The sequence below is a fragment of the Musca autumnalis genome, unplaced genomic scaffold (genome assembly GCF_047663935.1).
Source record: "Musca autumnalis isolate F117 unplaced genomic scaffold, ASM4766393v1 scaffold_1, whole genome shotgun sequence".
Taxonomy (NCBI): Eukaryota; Metazoa; Arthropoda; class Insecta; order Diptera; family Muscidae; genus Musca; species Musca autumnalis.
In genome coordinates this window covers 135,617,061-135,633,552 of record NW_027411644.1, presented here as the reverse complement: position 1 = coordinate 135,633,552, position 16,492 = coordinate 135,617,061, and the positions used below count along the sequence as shown (strand labels likewise).

At 43.5% G+C, this 16,492-nt stretch overlaps 1 long non-coding RNA gene across 1 annotated transcript; it reads left to right on the top strand.

Annotated features, from left to right (window-relative positions):
• Positions 1-6,182: 6,182 nt before the first annotated feature.
• LOC141390839 (uncharacterized) lies at positions 6,183-7,412 on the top strand. Its single transcript, XR_012409492.1, has 3 exons — positions 6,183-6,381; positions 6,449-6,702; positions 6,778-7,412. It is a non-coding gene; the product is annotated as an uncharacterized lncRNA (long non-coding RNA).
• Positions 7,413-16,492: the final 9,080 nt, after the last annotated feature.

Sequence of the window (16,492 nt, the reverse complement as noted above, 5' to 3'; positions counted from 1 at the left end):
TAATAGGCATCAGCACGGCCTTGTTGATCAATGCGTAATGCAAAAACAACAACTTTCTCGTTGTTTTACCCCCGCTTATTGAAGCAACACACTATGTTCGTATTCTTTGCAATGCAAAGACGACATAAAAACAGTGGTGGATATAAAATTCTTTAGTTCGACTCAAATTGTAGGGTAATCAGTTTTAGGGCCATATAGCAAATTTCTCATTTTGTTTAATTTGCTGGATGGGCTTATTGACCTGTTTATCGATACAGAGTCGGCGGAAAAGGGAACTGATGAAGTTGTTTGGTGACAACTGAAACTATAGTATTCCCGACCCTCCGCCCGCAACTAATCAATTTCATATCCACTGTAAAACATTTTGTTGTTATTCAAATACTTGAATACAACAAAATATGGACTAAAGCTGAAATAAACACAAAGATGTAAAATTCTGCAGTCCAACAATAAAAAACGCCAACAACAATAATATGCATCAGCACGGCCTTGTTGATCAATGCGTAATGCAAAAACAACAACTTTCTCGTTGTTTTACCCCCGCTTATTGAAGCAACACACTATGTTCGTATTCTTTGCAATGCAAAGACGACATAAAAACAGTGGTGGATATAAAATTCTTTAGTTCGACTCAAATTGTAGGGTAATCAGTTTTAGGGCCATATAGCAAATTTCTCATTTTGTTTAATTTGCTGGATGGGCTTATTGACCTGTTTATCGATACAGAGTCGGCGGAAAAGGGAACTGATGAAGTTGTTTGGTGACAACTGAAACTATAGTATTCCCGACCCTCCGCCCGCAACTAATCAATTTCATATCCACTGTAAAACATTTTGTTGTTATTCAAATACTTGAATACAACAAAATATGGACTAAAGCTGAAATAAACACAAAGATGTAAAATTCTGCAGTCCAACAATAAAAAACGCCAACAACAATAATAGGCATCAGCACGGCCTTGTTGATCAATGCGTAATGCAAAAACAACAACTTCCTCGTTGTTTTACCCCCGCTTATTGAAGCAACACACTATGTTCGTATTCTTTGCAATGCAAAGACGACATAAAAACAGTGGTGGATATAAAATTCTTTAGTTCGACTCAAATTGTAGGGTAATCAGTTTTAGGGCCATATAGCAAATTTCTCATTTTGTTTAATTTGCTGGATGGGCTTATTGACCTGTTTATCGATACAGAGTCGGCGGAAAAGGGAACTGATGAAGTTGTTTGGTGACAACTGAAACTATAGTATTCCCGACCCTCCGCCCGCAACTAATCAATTTCATATCCACTGTAAAACATTTTGTTGTTATTCAAATACTTGAATACAACAAAATATGGACTAAAGCTGAAATAAACACAAAGATGTAAAATTCTGCAGTCCAACAATAAAAAACGCCAACAACAATAATAGGCATCAGCACGGCCTTGTTGATCAATGCGTAATGCAAAAACAACAACTTTCTCGTTGTTTTACCCCCGCTTATTGAAGCAACACACTATGTTCGTATTCTTTGCAATGCAAAGACGACATAAAAACAGTGGTGGATATAAAATTCTTTAGTTCGACTCAAATTGTAGGGTAATCAGTTTTAGGGCCATATAGCAAATTTCTCATTTTGTTTAATTTGCTGGATGGGCTTATTGACCTGTTTATCGATACAGAGTCGGCGGAAAAGGGAACTGATGAAGTTGTTTGGTGACAACTGAAACTATAGTATTCCCGACCCTCCGCCCGCAACTAATCAATTTCATATCCACTGTAAAACATTTTGTTGTTATTCAAATACTTGAATACAACAAAATATACACTAAAGCTGAAATAAACACAAAGATGTAAAATTCTGCAGTCCAACAATAAAAAACGCCAACAACAATAATAGGCATCAGCACGGCCTTGTTGATCAATGCGTAATGCAAAAACAACAACTTTCTCGTTGTTTTACCCCCGCTTATTGAAGCAACACACTATGTTCGTATTCTTTGCAATGCAAAGACGACATAAAAACAGTGGTGGATATAAAATTCTTTAGTTCGACTCAAATTGTAGGGTAATCAGTTTTAGGGCCATATAGCAAATTTCTCATTTTGTTTAATTTGCTGGATGGGCTTATTGACCTGTTTATCGATACAGAGTCGGCGGAAAAGGGAACTGATGAAGTTGTTTGGTGACAACTGAAACTATAGTATTCCCGACCCTCCGCCCGCAACTAATCAATTTCATATCCACTGTAAAACATTTTGTTGTTATTCAAATACTTGAATACAACAAAATATGGACTAAAGCTGAAATAAACACAAAGATGTAAAATTCTGCAGTCCAACAATAAAAAACGCCAACAACAATAATAGGCATCAGCACGGCCTTGTTGATCAATGCGTAATGCAAAAACAACAACTTTCTCGTTGTTTTACCCCCGCTTATTGAAGCAACACACTATGTTCGTATTCTTTGCAATGCAAAGACGACATAAAAACAGTGGTGGATATAAAATTCTTTAGTTCGACTCAAATTGTAGGGTAATCAGTTTTAGGGCCATATAGCAAATTTATCATTTTGTTTAATTTGCTGGATGGGCTTATTGACCTGTTTATCGATACAGAGTCGGCGGAAAAGGGAACTGATGAAGTTGTTTGGTGACAACTGAAACTATAGTATTCCCGACCCTCCGCCCGCAACTAATCAATTTCATATCCACTGTAAAACATTTTGTTGTTATTCAAATACTTGAATACAACAAAATATGGACTAAAGCTGAAATAAACACAAAGATGTAAAATTCTGCAGTCCAACAATAAAAAACGCCAACAACAATAATAGGCATCAGCACGGCCTTGTTGATCAATGCGTAATGCAAAAACAACAACTTTCTCGTTGTTTTACCCCCGCTTATTGAAGCAACACACTATGTTCGTATTCTTTGCAATGCAAAGACGACATAAAAACAGTGGTGGATATAAAATTCTTTAGTTCGACTCAAATTGTAGGGTAATCAGTTTTAGGGCCATATAGCAAATTTCTCATTTTGTTTAATTTGCTGGATGGGCTTATTGACCTGTTTATCGATACAGAGTCGGCGGAAAAGGGAACTGATGAAGTTGTTTGGTGACAACTGAAACTATAGTATTCCCGACCCTCCGCCCGCAACTAATCAATTTCATATCCACTGTAAAACATTTTGTTGTTATTCAAATACTTGAATACAACAAAATATGGACTAAAGCTGAAATAAACACAAAGATGTAATTTGTGTTAATGTAATAAAGTTCTTAATATTTTTGTTTTACACAAATAATAAATGTATTTTGTATTTTTTTGAAATTTTGCCTTTTTAGGGCGAATAGCTCATTTAGACTAGCCATAAATCCTCGACTGGATTTAATAAATCCAGTACAAATCTCATTGCATTTAGATATACATTTTGGAGGATTTAAATGGCAGTCAGCTGATTTTTGTTCATATCACAATTACCAAGGTAGATGCATCAGCCCATCTGAACGAATTTGAAACGTTAAAAGAATTTTTTGCAAATTGAATTCGTCTCAAAAAACACACGTCAAATTACAAATTTATTATTTAATACTGAAAATGTTAGCACATTATGCTACTAATGCTAACTAAAGAGCAAATAAAGAATTATTTTATCGCAGTTTGTCCATCTAAAATAAATAAACGAATTATTTTATCGTTTAGACATAATAAATATTAGTCTTGGTTGATTAAAATCAACTTTGTACATCAAAACAAACTTAATTTTTCCGCCTTGTTTACAAATTTTTACATTTTTAATTATTTTTAGTGTAGCAATTCACCGATGCATCTACCTTGTTTCTTGTGCCAGCTTGCAACTTTTTGTATTTTCTAGCAACATGTTGCAAAAAACAGAGTTGTATACGAGGATTTATGCCAGATTTAAAACAAATCCACTCAATAGGAGGATTTATTTTTGTATGGCAAATCTGGTAGATTTTGGCTGGATTTAGCAAATAAAACCTGATAATGGGCTAAATCCGGCTAATGGTGTCATATCTAAATGGCATAGAAGATCATTTTTTAATGATTTTTGTTAATTTTCTCGTTTAGAGTTAAGCTTGATGATCTGAAATTATTTGCAAGTGAAAAAGGAAAGCCAAGGACTCGAACCCACATAGTCACCAAATTACGTTACCTGGTTTCATTGGTGGTAAAGCAAATCTTCGGACGTATCGACTATGTAATGGCTTCTCTGTCCTAGAACTTATCGTTTTTCAAATGCAAATGTGTTTTTGTACATTAACGCGGATACTTGGCCACAGAGATATTTTGTAATGGCTTGCACAATTTCCGCAGAATGCCTGTATCAAAACACGTGCTTTGGACTGCCCCTATTCTACCCCAAAGGGTTAGTTAAAATGCAATACCAAAGGGTCAGTTAAAATGCAGTGCCCGAGGGTCAGTTAAAATGCAGTGCCAAAGGGTCAGTTAAAATGCAGTGCAATGGAGTGCCTCTTTCAAAAGTCACGCTCTTGTAAAAATCACTTGTACATATCATTTAACTGCCTCTTTGGAGGCAAATTTTTTGCTGGGACCCTGTAGGAAGCATGGGGACATGTGTCGACATGTCACCACTTTGTCTACTATTATGGCGACAAAGTCTACAGGTTGTCGACAATTGATACTTTTACGTTAATAACTAGGCGTTTACACCAGACACTTTGTCTTCAAATACAACTCTGATTTACTAACACATACATATATTTGTCGTTTGTCTCCCAGCTGTCCATTATTTTTTCAAAGACAGTAGGGTTAACAAATTTTTGACATTTTTGTGAAAAAGAAGTGAGATGATAATTCAAATGTGCTGAAAACAAAAGAATATGTACAAAAACAAAATAAGTGAAAGGAAAAAGAATAGGAATCGATGATTTTCATTCATAATTTTACAATTGTTTTTGCAGTTGTCTGGACGCCTACGTCACACAGGCAAGCTTTGGGCTTTTGACAATACATGAACTTAACTGTCATTTGTAAACGCAGGGTAAGAAGAAACATTGTTTATATTGAAAACTGATAGCCCAACAAAGCATCTTCTTATTTCTGCTTCATGTTCTTAATTGCTTGGCGTTAAATAATTTTGGCGGTTCGTTAAAAAAGTGTTTTTTTTTTGTGAAAAATTAAAAAATATATAACTTTAATAACAAGTATGAGCAAAAGAAAATAAGGAAAGGAAAATAACAGACAAGTGATAAAATAGACAATTCTATATCAAAATACAAATTCTGAGGCGGCTGACAACATTTGTGGTGAAACTTCGGCAACTAGACATTTTATGGAATCTTTAGAGAATATTGTGGAGCCTGACGAATATATTGTCCCGTCTCGCTGGAAATGAATGATGAACGCAACTTACAACTAATATTTGGACACGGCATAATAATAGCTCTGTTCCAGAACTTAAAAGTTTTTACAATTTTTACCACTTTTACACATTTTGCGTTCCCGTACACAAAATTTATATGAAAATCGTTTACGATTTTTACAACCTTTACGACTTTTACCACTTTATAAAGTACGGGAACAGGCCAAATGAGTTAAAATGTTGCAGGGTTTTTTGGAAAAAAAACGATTGCGAAATTTAAGGATATTTTAGCTCCGTTCCAGTACTTTTTAATGGTAAAATGTGCAAAAGAGAGAACCCTAAAAAATTAGTTCAACGCACACATTTTTTCAAAATGTACGAGAACGGAAAAATGGCAGAAACGTCAAAAAGCTGGAACAAATGTCAAAGTCGGCGTGTCACCCAATCGGAAGCCGGCAAACATGTTACACATTTTTTCTCGCTCAAATTTGTCGTGTAAAAAGTTTCTAAAGAGATAGCCATTCAGCGCCATTTTTGTTCAGAGAGAAGTGAACATTTTGCAACTTTTTTGGTGTACGGGAACGCATTTCGGGGAAAAATTTTCGAAATGTGTTAAATGAGTAAAAACTTTTTAGTTCTGGAACGAAGCTTTTGTTTATTTATGCTTATTTATACATGCATGATACAATGATACAAGGTAACCTCACGCTCACAGCTCACAGAGTTGTATTCGCTTTGCCGTCCCTTCATTGACAAAATGATTTTGACAAACTTTGTATGTATGTATATGTTAAAACATACATATGTCAGTTATATTTACATTTTCAATTTCATAACCAATTTTATTATTTAAAATTTTCATACAATTTGGAGTCGTTATCCCTGTTTGTTCCTGCGGATAACTCTTTGAACGGATCAGCCAATGTGGTCCAAATGTTGGTCTTCGTAATATTTTGTCCAAACTTTGTTCAGTTTTGAGGATGGGTACATGTCTTCTTCTTCCGGTACCACCCCCATAAACGTTCAAAATTATTGCTAATATGGTGCGTACAAAGAGAGTAGCCGATTTGGCTCATACGTTGCATATTGTAATATTTCTTCCTCCTATAGATCACGTTCGAATATGTACTGAACCAGTCCATTCTCCCACACAAAGTTTTTTCTTGGATCGTCATGAAATTTTTTGTAGCATGCAGCAATTTGTCGTGGCCTAAAAGCTAAAAAAACCATTCTGGCACCAACTAAAATGACTGATGAGCGCTGTTACGAATTGAGTATCTGGTTACCCGAAATTTGAACATCTTAAAACTTCGTCCAAACTTACAATAAGTACGAAGAGGGTATAAATCGAACAATACAGTCGGGTACGCCCCTCAAAAAATGATCAAGGAACGTTTTGAAAATGTTAACAAATGCATTATTTAAGGTCCATTTTACAGCGCTATGTGTTTCTTGGCCCATGCGTCCACACATATTGGCCCAAAAGCTTTAAAAAATCTTACTTGTGGCATTTGCACATCGTAATATTTCCACCTATCCCCAATAAAAAAGGCATAAGAATATATTTTTTGTAATTTGGCTGTTAGACAAAAATACCATTTTTATTATTTATTTTTATTAATTTCTCCTCAGAGTTAAAATGGATTATCAAAGATATTTTACAGATGAAAATAAATATATCAAACCTAATAAAAATATCTTTTGTTGACTTTTCTCATTTCATACTCAGCGTGGAAAAAACTAGTCCAAAGCACCAGCATCCTTGACCACTATCGATGCACAGATAGTGTAAAAATAGTAGGATTTTGCAGTTTCTGGAACAGGCATTATTTTGCTATGTTTATAGTTTATGGAACTTTATACTTAGTTGCTATTTTCACTCCATATATGTTCCAAACTCAGTTAATGCACAATAGTAGCCCATTTAGATATGACTTCATTAGCCGGATTTAGCACATTATCAGGTTTTATTTGCTAAATCCAGCCAAAATCTACCAGATTTCCCATACAAAAATAAATCCTCGTATTGAGTGGATTTGTTTTAAATCTGGCATAAATCCTCGTATACAACTCTGTTTTTTGCAACATGTTGTGTAACGTGACCGTTACAAACGTCCCACCTACTTATACGCCCGATTAATTTTTTTTACTACCGCAAACTCTTATTATCCATAATAATTAATAAAATAAAACTATTACTGTTTTTATTTCATTTTACATAAATTCCCCTATCAATTATTTCCCCAATTCACTTAAAAATATTCTTTAACACTACCCATCCTAATACACGTTTTACCCTAGGTACCTGGACAAAACTCACAAAACTACACACAAGACACCACACTGGTGCCAACCAACAACAAACATAAAGCAGTTGTCTATTCGTCAACACTACCCACCCCAACATACGTTTGGCACCAAAGGCAAACATACATACGCACACCACACATCACTCTTGTTGACAACACATTTTAATTTCGCACCACCATTCATACTGCAGTCAACATGTTAACATTGATTCTGGTGCATTTTTTGACAACTCGCGCCACATGTGCTTCGCATTCACTTTGCAAACGCATATATATAAGATGTTCAGAATTTCACCATTGAGTTTGTCGAGAACCAGAGTTAGTACAAGTGAAGTGATGTGTGGCTTGACCGCAGTCGTAGTAGCCTGTAAGTAACGAGTGTACTTGACCTTATCGTAGCCGGCTACCTGCTCTTTGCCAGCTCCCCCGCTCTTTGCCAGCTCAACCGCTCTTTGCCAGCTCACCCGCTCTTTGCCAGCTCCCCCGCTCTTTGCCAGCTCCCCCGCTCTTTGCCAGCTCACCCGCTCTTTGCCAGCTCAACCGCTCTTTGCCAGCTCAACCGCTCTTTGCCAGCTCAACCGCTCTTTGCCAGCTCAAACGCTCTTTGCCAGCTCAACCGCTCTTTGCCAGCTCAACCGCTCTTTGCCAGCTCCCCCGCTCTTTGCCAGCTCCCCCGCTCTCTGCCAGCTCACCCGCTCTTTGCTAGCTCCCCCGCTCTCTGCCAGCTCAACCGTGCTTGTAGCCAGCTACCCGCTCACCGTCCAACGCTCGTAGCCCGCTACTCGCCCGCATCCAGCTCACCGCATAGCCTCGTCAACGCTTGTAGTCAGCTACCCGCTCGCCGTACAACGCTCGTAGCCCGCTACTCGCCCACATCCAGCTCACCGCTCCGCTTCGTCAACGCTTGCAGCCAGCTACCCGCTCGCCGTACAACGCTCATAGCCCGCTACTCGCCCGCATCCAGCTCACCGCTCCGCTTTGTCAACGCTTGTAGCCAGCTACCCGCTCGCCGTACAACGCTCGTAGCCCGCTACTCGCTCGCATCCAGTTCACCGCTCCGCCTCGTCAACGCTTGTAGCCAGCTACCCGCTCGCCGTACAACGCTCGTAGCCCGCTACTCGCCCGCAACCAGCTCACCGCTCCGCTTCGTCAACGCTTGTAGCCAGCTACCCGCTCGCCGTACAACGCTCATAGCCCGCTACTCGCCCGCATCCAGCTCACTGCTCCGCTTCGTCAACGCTTGTAGCCAGCTACCCGCTCGCCGTACAACGCTCGTAGCCCGCTACTCGCTCGCATCCAGTTCACCGCTCCGCTTCGTCAACGCTTGTAGCCAGCTACCCGCTCGCCGTACAACGCTCGTAGCCCGCTACTCGCTCGTATCCAGTCCACCGCTCCCCCTCGTCAACGCTTGTAGCCAGCTACCTGCTCGCCGTACAACGCTCGTAGCCCGCTACTCGCCCGCATCCAGCTCACCGCATAGCCCCGTCAACGCTTGTAGCCAGCTACCCGCTCGCCGTACAACGCTCGTAGCCCGCTACTCGCTCGCATCCAGTTCACCGCTCCGCCTCGTCAACACTTGTAGCCAGCTACCCGCTCACCGTCCACCGCTCGTAGCCAGCTACTCGCCCGCATCCAGTCCACCGCCCAGCATCGTCAACGCTTGCGGCCAGCTACTCGCTCACCAGTCAACGCTCGTAGCCCGCTGCTCGCCCGATCCACCGCTCTTCACCGTCAACGCTTGTGGACATCTACTCGCTCACCAGTCAACGCTCGTAGCCCACCACTCGCCCTAATCCAGTTCACCGCTCAACACCGACAACGCTTGCGGCCAGCTACTCGCCCACCAGTCAACGCTCGTAGCCCGCTGCTCGCCAATTTCACCGCTCTTCACCGTCAACGCTTGCGGCCAGCTACTCGCTCACCAGTCAACGCTCGTAGCCCGCTGCTCGCCCAATCCACCGCTCTTCACCGTCAACGCTTGTGGACAGTTACTCGCTCACCAGTCAACGCTCGTAGCCCGCTGCTCGCCCAGTTCACCGCTCAACACCGACAACGCCTGCGGCCAGCTACTCGCCCACCAGTCAACGCTCGTAGCCCGCTGCTCGCCCAATTCACCGCTCTTCACCGTCAACGCTTGCGGCCAGCTACTCGCTCACCAGTCAACGCTCGTAGCTCGCAACTTGCTCATAACTAGTTTACCACTCAGTTCTGTTACTCGCAACCCGTGCACCAATCGACAACTCAGCGCTCATAGCCAGCAAGCTCGTGGCAGCCAACCGTTCGTATCCAGATACTCGTTCGTAAGCAGTCCACAGCTCGCCTCAAGCTCACCGCTGAATAACGCTCAACGCCCGTAGCCAGCTACTCACTCGTAGTCAACTTATAGCTCAGCGCTCCTAGCCAGCAAGATCGTGGCAGCCTACCGCTCGTAACCAGTCACTCGTTCGTAAGCAGCCCACATCAAGCTCACCGCTCAGCAAAGCTCAACGCTCGTAGCCAGCTACTCGCTCGTAGCCATCACACCGCTTGCATCCAGCCACATGCCACCTTCCCACACCAGAACCAGCCTAATCAACCGCACCCGTCTGAATTCCCTGGACACACCCGTGTACCGAAGCAGAGAAACCGAGGGTCCGATCTTCCACCAGATTTGTCCAATTACATATAAATATATATAATCATATAGCTATCTGAATTACATATAAATATCCAACCAAATCTGAAATTCCACTAACGTACTATTCATTACATTAACACCCAAGAGTTAAATAAAGAATTGAACTTATAAAACTCGTGTTATCACTTAAGGTTTGTGGGTCCTTGAGTTGACCCTGGAGACGACTGAGCTTACCTCAGCCTTAGACAAAACCACTCGTTATATATGGCGCCCGAGCAGGGACACGACGAAGAAACGAAAAGCGGAAAAACCTCAACCATCGCCAGCGAAGATTCGTCGAGGTCCATGAATAGTAAAAGTGGAAATTTAGAAAATAAAGACACCCCTACCACACCGATCAAATATCAACTAACCATGTCTAACGCCGCAGAAGTCATCAGTACCATCCACCAATGGGGATTAAAGTACTCAGGCGAACAAGACCTGATGGAGTTCATTGAGCGCGCTGAAGAATTGGCAGAGTGTTATTCAATACATCAGGATCGCCTTCTCCCGTCCTTACTCACCATTCTGGAAGGCAACGCACTGAAATGGTACCGGGTCAAACGGACCGACATCAAAACTTGGGCCGATTTCCGAGCAGAGGCCGGAAAATTTTTTCTCCCCAAACGGTACTTAAGCCAGATCGAGCAGAATTTTTACAACCGTAGACAGCACGCCCGAGAAAGAGTGAAGGATTATATCCTCACGATGTTAACGAACTCCCGTCGACATCCCCAGCTGAGGAATATGGACCACTTGGACCGAATTTACGACGGCTTGCGTCCAGAATACCGTCATTACGTCAGACGGCACGATTTTAAAACCCTCGACGACCTGATGGATCTGACGGATGAGTATGAGTTATTGAAGCGGGACGAAGCTCGTCTGGAGAAACCGCATACCTCCCACATGCTACATGCCACCGACGTTCCGTACTCCAGAAAGAACCACTGCTGGCGTTGTAAACGTCCGGGTCATACCCGCTGGCAATGTCAGCAAACTCCAATGTTGTTCTGTTCCTATTGTGGGCAGAATAACGTCTTTTCTCGGGACTGCAGCTGCAAGACAAAGGATACCAGAGGAACAATTCCGGCGGCATCTGGACCAATCGTGCGATATTTTCTCCCTGTAACCGTCGAAGGAGTCAACGTCCATGCCCTCATCGACACAGGTGCTTCCTTGAGTTATATCGACGAAGCAATGAGGAGGAGGCTCCAGTCTAAAGGAGTACTTCCCGGAACAACCACAAAGAGAATCCAGATGGCGGACCAACGGGTCGCATATTGCGAATCCGGTCTGAACGTGAGGGTGAACTACAAAGACAAGTCGACGGTTATACCGGTTACCGTCATGCCAACCTTAGCCGTTCCTCTCATATTAGGTTTGGACTTCCTGGCCGCAAGGGACTGTCGGTTGAGTATCGATGGTGAAGTCATAAGGTTATCCAACCCTGAACCCCACCACGACTTTATGCACAACGCCACGTTTGATAACTCTCGCCAAATACCTCCAACGCTTGATCTTAAGCCGAATGAGAGCGATATGAGGAAAGTAAAGCGAACATCGACTCAACCGCGGAAGGTGGCGGCAACCCCCCAACAACAGAAACGAAATATACCTGAAAAAGAATCACCACCGAAATTTATCCCGAACCGAGAAATCCGATTGCAGGATAGTAAGAAGACGTCTATAGCATGCCCTTCGCCCAAGGCTTCTAAGGCTAACCCGGTCCCTTCGGATGTTGAAATAAACTCTCAAATACAAGTGTCAAAACCAGGAGAATTGTCATCGGTAGGTGTTAACCCCGGAATCGGTGTGCAGAACCAACTGATATGCACACTGTATGCCAACAACCGATCAGCACCCATCCGTAGCATGCAAAACGGGTCGCCAACATCTCCAAAACATGTTCCGAAAAGAATAATAAGAAAAACAATAAAAGCTAAGAAAAGCATAAATCAAAAAGGAAGCAAGAAAACAAAGAATAAAAATAAATTGAAGAAAATAAGAAGAAAAAAAATAAGATGAAAAAAAATAATAAAAAAAAAACTAGAAGAAGAGTTCTGGAAAAAATATATAAGAATCAAAACAAGAAAAAAAACAAAAGATCCAAAAAAGGACACTAACAACAGAACAAAAAAATAAATAAACCTGAATTAAAAAAATAATAGATTAAGAATTTGAAAAAAAAATGAAACCAGAACAAAAAAAAAAAAAAAAAAAAGAGAGAAAAGAAGGAAGTCTGGGAAAAAAGAAAATATATTTTCTTTTTTTTTACCGAAGTGAGGAGGGAGCTGTAACGTGACCGTTACAAACGTCCCACCTACTTATACGCCCGATTAATTTTTTTTTACTACCGCAAACTCTTATTATCCATAATAATTAATAAACTAAAACTATTACTGCTTTTATTTCATTTTACATAAATTCCCCTATCAATTATTTCCCCAATTCACTTAAAAATATTCTTTAACACTACCCATCCTAATACACGTTTTACCCTAGGTACCTGGACAAAACTCACAAAACTACACACAAGACACCACACTGGTGCCAACCAACAACAAACATAAAGCAGTTGTCTATTCGTCAACACTACCCACCCCAACATACGTTTGGCACCAAAGGCAAACATACATACGCACACCACACATCACTCTTGTTGACAACACATTTTAATTTCGCACCACCATTCATACTGCAGTCAACATGTTAACATTGATTCTGGTGCATTTTTTTGACAACTCGCGCCACATGTGCTTCGCATTCACTTTGCAAACGCATATATATAAGATGTTCAGAATTTCACCATTGAGTTTGTCGAGAACCAGAGTTAGTACAAGTGAAGTGATGTGTGGCTTGACCGCAGTCGTAGTAGCCTGTAAGTAACGAGTGTACTTGACCTTATCGTAGCCGGCTACCTGCTCTTTGCCAGCTCCCCCGCTCTTTGCCAGCTCAACCGCTCTTTGCCAGCTCACCCGCTCTTTGCCAGCTCACCCGCTCTTTGCCAGCTCCCCCCGCTCTTTGCCAGCTCACCCGCTCTTTGCCAGCTCAACCGCTCTTTGCCAGCTCAACCGCTCTTTGCCAGCTCAAACGCTCTTTGCCAGCTCAACCGCTCTTTGCCAGCTCACCCGCTCTTTGCCAGCTCAACCGCTCTTTGCCAGCTCCCCCGCTCTTTGCCAGCTCAACCGCTCTTTGCCAGCTCCCCCGCTCTCTGCCAGCTCACCCGCTCTTTGCTAGCTCCCCCGCTCTCTGCCAGCTCAACCGTGCTTGTAGCCAGCTACCCGCTCACCGTCCAACGCTCGTAGCCCGCTACTCGCCCGCATCCAGCTCACCGCATAGCCTCGTCAACGCTTGTAGTCAGCTACCCGCTCGCCGTACAACGCTCGTAGCCCGCTACTCGCCCGCATCCAGCTCACCGCTCCGCTTCGTCAACGCTTGCAGCCAGCTACCCGCTCGCCGTACAACGCTCATAGCCCGCTACTCGCCCGCATCCAGCTCACCGCTCCGCTTTGTCAACGCTTGTAGCCAGCTACCCGCTCGCCGTACAACGCTCGTAGCCCGCTACTCGCTCGCATCCAGTTCACCGCTCCGCCTCGTCAACGCTTGTAGCCAGCTACCCGCTCGCCGTACAACGCTCGTAGCCCGCTACTCGCTCGCAACCAGCTCACCGCTCCGCTTCGTCAACGCTTGTAGCCAGCTACCCGCTCGCCGTACAACGCTCATAGCCCGCTACTCGCCCGCATCCAGCTCACTGCTCCGCTTCGTCAACGCTTGTAGCCAGCTACCCGCTCGCCGTACAACGCTCGTAGCCCGCTACTCGCTCGCATCCAGTTCACCGCTCCGCTTCGTCAACGCTTGTAGCCAGCTACCCGCTCGCCGTACAACGCTCGTAGCCCGCTACTCGCTCGTATCCAGTCCACCGCTCCGCCTCGTCAACGCTTGTAGCCAGCTACCTGCTCGCCGTACAACGCTCGTAGCCCGCTACTCGCCCGCATCCAGCTCACCGCATAGCCCCGTCAACGCTTGTAGCCAGCTACCCGCTCGCCGTACAACGCTCGTAGCCCGCTACTCGCTCGCATCCAGTTCACCGCTCCGCCTCGTCAACACTTGTAGCCAGCTACCCGCTCACCGTCCAACGCTCGTAGCCAGCTACTCGCCCGCATCCAGTCCACCGCCCAGCATCGTCAACGCTTGCGGCCAGCTACTCGCTCACCAGTCAACGCTCGTAGCCCGCTGCTCGCCCGATCCACCGCTCTTCACCGTCAACGCTTGTGGACATCTACTCGCTCACCAGTCAACGCTCGTAGCCCACCACTCGCCCTAATCCAGTTCACCGCTCAACACCGACAACGCTTGCGGCCAGCTACTCGCCCACCAGTCAACGCTCGTAGCCCGCTGCTCGCCAATTTCACCGCTCTTCACCGTCAACGCTTGCGGCCAGCTACTCGCTCACCAGTCAACGCTCGTAGCCCGCTGCTCGCCCAATCCACCGCTCTTCACCGTCAACGCTTGTGGACAGTTACTCGCTCACCAGTCAACGCTCGTAGCCCGCTGCTCGCCCAGTTCACCGCTCAACACCGACAACGCCTGCGGCCAGCTACTCGCCCACCAGTCAACGCTCGTAGCCCGCTGCTCGCCCAATTCACCGCTCTTCACCGTCAACGCTTGCGGCCAGCTACTCGCTCACCAGTCAACGCTCGTAGCTCGCAACTTGCTCATAACTAGTTTACCACTCAGTTCTGTTACTCGCAACCCGTGCACCAATCGACAACTCAGCGCTCATAGCCAGCAAGCTCGTGGCAGCCAACCGTTCGTATCCAGATACTCGTTCGTAAGCAGTCCACAGCTCGCCTCAAGCTCACCGCTGAATAACGCTCAACGCCCGTAGCCAGCTACTCACTCGTAGTCAACTTATAGCTCAGCGCTCCTAGCCAGCAAGATCGTGGCAGCCTACCGCTCGTAACCAGTCACTCGTTCGTAAGCAGCCCACATCAAGCTCACCGCGCAGCAAAGCTCAACGCTCGTAGCCAGCTACTCGCTCGTAGCCATCACACCGCTTGCATCCAGCCACATGCCACCTTCCCACACCAGAACCAGCCTAATCAACCGCACCCGTCTGAATTCCCTGGACACACCCGTGTACCGAAGCAGAGAAACCGAGGGTCCGATCTTCCACCAGATTTGTCCAATTACATATAAATATATATAATCATATAGCTATCTGAATTACATATAAATATCCAACCAAATCTGAAATTCCACTAACGTACTATTCATTACATTAACACCCAAGAGTTAAATAAAGAATTGAACTTATAAAACTCGTGTTATCACTTAAGGTTTGTGGGTCCTTGAGTTGACCCTGGAGACGACTGAGCTTACCTCAGCCTTAGACAAAACCACTCGTTATAGTTGCTAGAAAATACAAAAAGTTGCAAGCTGGCACAAGAAACAAGGTAGATGCATCGGTGAATTGCTACACTAAAAATAATATAAAATGTCAAAATTTGTAAACACTGCGAAAAAATTAAATTTGCTTTGATATACAAAGTTGATTTTAATCAACCAAGACTAATATTTACGATGTCTAAACGATAAAATAATTCGTTTATTTATTTTAGATGGGCAAACTGCGATAAAATAATTCTTTATTTGCTCATAAGTTAGCATTAGAAGAATAATGAGGTAACATTTTCAGTATTAAACAATAAATTTGTAATTTGACGTATGTTTTTTGAGACGAATTCAATTTACAAATAATTCTTTTGCCGTTTCAAATTCGATCAGATGAGCTGATGCATCTACCTTGGTAATTGTGCTATGAACAAAAATCAGCTGACTGCCATTTAAATCCTCCAAAATGTATATCTAAATGCAATGAGATTTGTACTGGATTTATTAAATCCAGTCGAGGACTTATGGCTAGTCTAAATGAGCTATAGGTTTAGATGGTCGCACTTTCGTATATCTTGCACTGATATGGAATGGCGGGCAATCGTTGATTGTAAATTACTTAGGGGAGAAGGAATATAAACATAATCTTTTATCCTGATTGTTATCACATATTTACGACTCACTTTAAGCCAGCATTCCGCAGCCATTTACACGCGAGAAAGCCAAAGGGAGCTTCTCTTCCCACTCACTAATTGAAAACCCATGCGCTGACAACAATGTTTGCTCAAA